This window comes from Leptinotarsa decemlineata, unplaced genomic scaffold (genome assembly GCF_025532065.1).
Source record: "Leptinotarsa decemlineata unplaced genomic scaffold, Ldec_3_MD MMD2_tig00078422_RagTag_RagTag, whole genome shotgun sequence".
Taxonomy (NCBI): Eukaryota; Metazoa; Arthropoda; class Insecta; order Coleoptera; family Chrysomelidae; genus Leptinotarsa; species Leptinotarsa decemlineata.
Window position 1 is genome coordinate 20,592,754 of NW_027412747.1, and position 6,162 is coordinate 20,598,915.

The following is a 6,162-nucleotide window of genomic DNA, read 5'->3' on the forward strand; positions in this document are numbered from 1 at the left end:
TAAACCCATTGTTAACCGCAATTTGCTTGATGATATTAAGTTCTTATTGAAATTATCTATTGAAAGAGGAACATTGACTAATCTGTGAATCATGCTATTATATCATGTTTGTTGTTCTTTCTATTAATTGTCAAGTCCAAGAAATTGATTGAGTTGTCTCTTTCTATTTCAATAGTGCATTTAATGTTTTCATGAATTTAGTTAATATCCCTATGAAAATTATCTAATTGCTTCTTAGTACCTGTAAAACATACCAAAACGTCATCCACGTATCTATGCCAATACAAGAAATTCTCAATCAAAGGATGTTTAAAGATCGACTTCTCTAAATTATCCATGAAAATTTCTGCAAGTAAGGGGCTTAATGGATTTCCCATAATTAAACCTTTTGAGGAGGAATAAATATTGTTGTTGAATTGAAAATAATTTTGTTTGAGACATTACGACAGAAGGTCAATTATTTCCCGTTTTATGACTGGGTTCACTCTATTTTCATCTAATAATTCTTCTACTAAAGTAATAGTATCATCACGAGGTATGCTAGGACATAGATTCTGCACATCAAAGGATAGTAATTTTGCGTTGTCTAGTAGAGTTATGTTCTCTATTTTATTGATTAAGTCATATGAATTCCGTAGACTGAATTTTGGTTGGAAGTGACAATGGTTCAAGATGATATTGATTAGCCTTTCTGATAATTTCACTGATGGTGTAGTGACAAAGGAAACCACTGGTCTAATTGGATACCTCTGTTTGTGCAGTTTAATTAGCGAGTATAATTTTGGAATTTGGTAATTTGAACTTTTCCCTTTCAGTAAAAAGTATAGTTGAACTTTTCAAAAAATCTTTCACTTGTCTTTGGAAGGGATTAGTTGGATCACGTTTCAGCATTTCAAAATTTCCCAAATTCAAGAAATCAAGGGTTTTGTTGACATAGTCGATTCGGTCAATAGCAACCACTTTGTTGCTTTTATCTGCTCTAGTCAATATGACATCATTTTCGTTAATTTTACTGCGTATTGATTTCACAAGTTTCAATTCATTCGTAAAACTACCTTCTTTCAAAAATTCTGATTTCATGATATATGACGCCTGGTGTTTGTTATTATTGCTATTCAATGCCCCTCCTAATGCCATTTCTGTTGTTAGTGCTATTTTCATTTCCAATGTTATATTCTTTTATATCAACAACTACCAACAACTATCAACTAGTTTCTTACCTACGGGCACCTTCAGGGTTTTGGAATAATTCTGAATGCCACTTATTTTTTGCCGTTTAATTTTCCTTTCATCGCTATGAAATTATATAAATCGATACTTACCCACATAATTATTCAGTTGCTTTCGAATTTGCAACTCGATTATGAATACTGATCAATCTTGAGGCTGGTGTGAGAAAAAAGTAATTGGTATGTTTGAATAATCATTAAGGATTCATTAATGTAAATAACTCATTGCCGCTGATAAATATAATTGATCCTGAACAGCGAAGGAGGGCATATTTAGTATTTTATGTAGGTACTCAATCTGTCAGCTGGAAATCCTGTTTTTTAAATTTGAGTTTTATGGGCAACTTAACAGCCATAGAATAAATAAAAACGAACTTCAACACGCTAGGTGATGTAAAGATTCGAGTGCTCCACTCGATTCTTTACCACTTAGTGATCTTACAATTTTTATTTGCATATTCAGAAATACTCGCTGTAAAGTTTTTATTATCGACATATACATAAAATAAGGAATGATGTGTAGATGCTCTTGCTCTCAAAAAGGATGATGTTACCAAGATGTTGGCGGCTGGAACACATCTTGGAACTGCAAATGTGGATTTCCAAATGGAACAATGTGTCCAAAAACGTCGCTCTGATGGAATTCCCATTATTAATCTTCATAAAACATGGGAAAACTCTTGTTGGCTTCACGGGCTATTGTAGCTACAGAACACTCTAATGAAGTGTTCATCATTTCATCTCGTCCTTATGGACAACGTGCTCAAATTTGCTACACATACTGGAGCTACTCCTATAGCAGGAAGATTCACTCCTGATGCGTTCACAAATCAGATTCAAGCTTCATTTAGAGAACCTCGTTTATTGATTGTTACTGATCCACCCTTTGATCATCAGCCTAATACTGAAGGTTCTCATATCAACATTCCAGTTATTGCTTTGAGATTAGTTGACATTGCTATTCCTGGCAGTAACAACTCTCCACACAGTATTGGTCTTCTCTGGTGGCTATTAGCTCGTGAGGTCCTTCGTCTTCGAGAAACTATTCAACACGATACCAAGTGGGAGGTTGTAGTCGATCTATTCTTCTACAGAGAACCTGAAGAGGTAGAAAAACAAGAACAAGCTGCCAAAGAGGCTGTTGCAGCAGTTGTTAAACCCATTGAAATTGCTGCTCCTTTGGATCCACCAGATATTGACTGGAATACCAATGAAACTGCTGATTGGGCAGCTGAAGTCTCACCAGTTGCTCCTTTAGTAGCTGGCGCAACCCCTACGTATACATCTAGCGGTACAGACAACTGAGCAGCAGAAGTTTAAAACAGTGGACAGCTACTACAGCTACCACACAGCAACCCGCTGTTGCTACTAACTGGGGAAGCTCCAGTGATTGGCAATAACATTGTTTTTGAATAATATACGATGTACGATACTTTTTGAAGTGACTACTAAGTCTGCTAGCTCACGCTCTTCCAGTCGACGGTTATTCAGTACTTCTTCTTGGATTTTCTTCACCGTTTCTCATTTGGTAGACCACTGCGATACTCGTCTTGGCAGCTCGTGCGTCCTCGTTCAAACTCTGCTACTGCTGTAAACGAAGTAGCAGACTCACCCAAAGTAGAATCCAGTTCAGCTTCTATATTGGTTAGGCTGAGGCCTTTCAAATAAAAATATTGTATCATATAACGATGAGCAATTCTCTCCATTTCCACAAGTTCACCAAAAACATTCTCTATTGATGGCTGCCAAACATATGCTAAACAACGCAGCGTCTTCAAACTTGAAACATATGTTTTATAGATTATGCACTTTCTGATACAGTGATATTTTTTCAAACAACAAGTTCTGGTTATATTTGCATTTCATAAAAACTAACGCCATTCAATTATTATTTCCTAAATACATATAGTATTCTGTAATTTTCTAGAATTGAGTACCTACCTATGTAAAAAAAAACCTTCCAATAGAAAAAAGTGATGAGTTCTAAAATACTTACATTGTAATTCGGCCCCTTGATTTCTCCATCTCTTTATAGAGCAGACATAGGCGTGCCAACGGGTCAGGCCTTTGATTATAGATATTTCTGTGGACATGTGGGCATATTTTTGGATTGACTAGAACAGACTGCAAAATAGTAGTACAGTTCAATTGAGTATGAATTTTATTCAAATTCAACAGTTGAGTATACATTAAGTTTAAATAATTTTCATATGAAATTGAAAGATTTGATTAACCGCCATGTGTCATTTCAGTTAAAAATAACTGACTCGATGGTTTTTCAGATCAAAGATTGCTCAATCATTATATGTTATGCTCTCCGTGATAATGTAAATACATTTCTGTCAAATTTTTTCGCTGATACTTTTCAAAATGTTCCTGAATACTGTTTGGAAAACAAAGGTTTTGGTTTTCTATTCCTCTATCTTTATACAAAAAATGTGGAAGTTTTACAAAAAAAGAAAAAAAACAAATGAGTTGAAAATAAACTCTTCATAAAGATATGTAGATCATGCAAAGAAGCAACTTTCAGACACAAACTGGAAGGAAAATCTACCCGAAACAACTACTTTTATATTAATATTGAATTATATCAAAGACACAGCTAGTCTCATATAAACATTGAATTACACAAAAAGAAAATTCTTTTCGAAACAACTACTTTCATATAAAAATTTAATTATTTAAAAAAACTTTTTCTATTCAGTTGATACTCCAAAAATTCGTTATGGAATGGATTCAGATATCATTCATAGCAGAGCTACAGAATGTACTACTGTAAAAGATATGAAATCTCACTTCCCTATCCTTCTTATTGGTAGACTTCGAAATTTCATATGATAAGTATTTAATACACAATGGGGAATGTTTCTCCTGACGAAAATCAAGTAGTTTTCATACGATATTTTGCATCGCCGTCCTTACATTCAATTCCGTAAATTCCAGACTTTCCCGAATTTTCGACTGTCTGTAGTGTATGACTTGTTTTAAATGTCACCTTCATATCTAGTTCCTTGAAAATCTTTCCAAAGGTCTTCGTGTATTGGTGGTATGGAACTAAGATATATTCATCTTGGTTTTCATCGTTTTTGAAAGTCGAGACTTCGATCATTCTTAACGGAAACATTTTCTTCCTAATAATATCATCTACAATACCCCTCAAGAAACCGTTACTGACTGCTATTTCCTGTATTGTCACTTATTCTTTTATAAACCCCTTTTGTGCGAGAGGAAACGTCAATTATTTGTAGTTATATCTTTTACACTTGAAGTTTCATATCTCAAATTGAGACTGTGACTTTCCATTAAGATATTTTTCAATTTGATAATTTTTTCTCTTGATTAGTGTAATGGTATTTTTATGTAAAAATGACAGATCCTGGAATAAAGAAATACAATGACAGAAACAAAACAGTGCGAAGGGTCAAAGTTATGGGTACTACGCGACCAAAGAAATTGAAAAGTATTTATTTTTTAGTTTAGTTTCAGAGTTTGAGAATGACATTAGAGTTTGAGATTATCGATACATGTTCAATATTCCTATGTAGGTCCAAATTACTTCATTGTTTAGTTAATACCTGAATATCTGTCGGTACTGTAGGTAAATATCAATTTCTTTTCATCTCGAATCAGACCAAATATAACAAATTTCATTTCAATTCTCGTTACAGCAGCCATTAACATTGTTTTCGTGATTATAACAGGTATAAAACAACCGTAAAACACTTTTCCGAAGTGCCAACTTTTATTATTATGCAAAACAAACATACTTTGAAGTTGAAATCGTAAACGTCGGTCGAATAGCTTTCCATTCATACGCCACCCACCTTGAATATGTGTTGAAACTTGATGGCGTCACTTTACCGATACAAATACTCTTCTGGAATGCGTTTTATGATTCAATTCAAGACCGAGGAAGCAAGTTGTATCATTAGGCTTTATATTATTATAGTAGTATAAATACAATTGTCGAATTGTGGTTGCAGGAAGAAGTATATTTCAAAGAGCTCCTTAGAAATGGATCGATCTTGGCCTGGCTCCCTGTCGACTGTGTAGATCATGATATCTTGATAAAGAGGCTTCACCATAAGGGTGTAAATAATGCACTGACATGGATCACAAGCTTCCTACAAAATCGCAAACAGTGTTTACCTTTGAGAAATGAACAATGCAATGAATTGAGGGTTACCAATTCTACATTGGCTGATATCAACATAGGTATTCCACGGGGTTCCATTTTGGGTCCTGTGTTATTTCTGCTATATAACAATTATATTGGAAAAGTATGTGATAATGTTCATGTTACAATGTATGCGGGTGATATCTCTGTTATTATGTCAGATGATTTCGATGAAACGCTTGGAACACGCTGTTATGAACAAATCCCATATTTAGCAACGTGGACATATGACAACTCACTATTTTTCAATGACGGTTTCATAACCGCTGAAAAATATGTAAAAAATATGTATGTGTGGCAGTTTCCAAGTCTGCCACCCATATTGATGATCCGATTGTCAAACTGCTACTACGACAGTGTCGTATTTCTGGTATTTTCTGGAAACTTCGAGTATCGGAAGTTCGAGAACCAATGTCGTCTTGATTTCAAACAGATTGAAGCCTGGCTCCCATACCCTTAGGACTGACGCTCGTTCGTTCATGGGTGGCGGCATGAATGTCCTCAGACGTCAGTACCGACCTTCACGGTGAAACCCCTGCCTGGCTGGGGTGGTGTCGAAGAAGAGATTGTTCATCTGTTAACAGGGGGCATGAGGCCCTCATTCGACAGAGTGTATAAGCCTTCTATATTGGGAGGGGTCGTCTACAGCATGATCTATAGCTTTCCTAACTGAGGAAGTTCGAGAAGCAGCGTTACAAGTTTCATATATAGCGGAAGCCGATTCAAATACTGCGCAGAGCCGCTGTGTTGCCAGAT

The 6,162-nt window shown here is 35.3% G+C and overlaps 1 pseudogene; it reads left to right on the top strand.

Annotated features, from left to right (window-relative positions):
• Nucleotides 1–1,132: 1,132 nt before the first annotated feature.
• On the top strand, nucleotides 1,133–5,876 carry LOC111513739 (small ribosomal subunit protein uS2-like; annotated as a pseudogene).
• Nucleotides 5,877–6,162: the final 286 nt, after the last annotated feature.